The following is a 450-nucleotide window of genomic DNA, read 5'->3' as shown; positions in this document are numbered from 1 at the left end:
CCGCGGGGGGGGTGGGTGGGGGGGGGGGGGGGGGGGGTACGGAGGTGCTGTGGCCGTTTCTCCGTTTGCCTTACCGCTCCCCTGTTTACAAACACCGGCCTTTTAAAATGTATTTTCTACGTGCAGAAGGCGGAGGGACCTCGACTCAATAAAAGTGACGTTGTGGTGCACGTGCCGGCCGGGCTCGAGGTGGTGTCTGTGGGGGGGGGGGGGTACGGAGGTGCTGTGGCCGTTTCTCCGTTTCCCTTACCGCCCCCCTGTTTACAAACACCGGCCTTTTAAAATGTATTTTCTACGTGCAGAAGGCGGAGGGACCTCGACTCAATAAAAGTGACGTTGTGGTGCACGTGCCGGCCGGGCTCGAGGTGGTGTCTGTGGGGCCGGGGGTGCTCGCCCCGTGCCGGGGGAGGGAGACGCTCCCGGCTGGGAAGCGGGGACCGACGCCGGGGC

This window comes from Aptenodytes forsteri, unplaced genomic scaffold (genome assembly GCF_000699145.1).
Source record: "Aptenodytes forsteri isolate BGI_AS27 unplaced genomic scaffold, ASM69914v1 Scaffold14, whole genome shotgun sequence".
Classification (NCBI taxonomy): domain Eukaryota; kingdom Metazoa; phylum Chordata; class Aves; order Sphenisciformes; family Spheniscidae; genus Aptenodytes; species Aptenodytes forsteri.
This window is presented reverse-complemented; position numbering follows the sequence as displayed.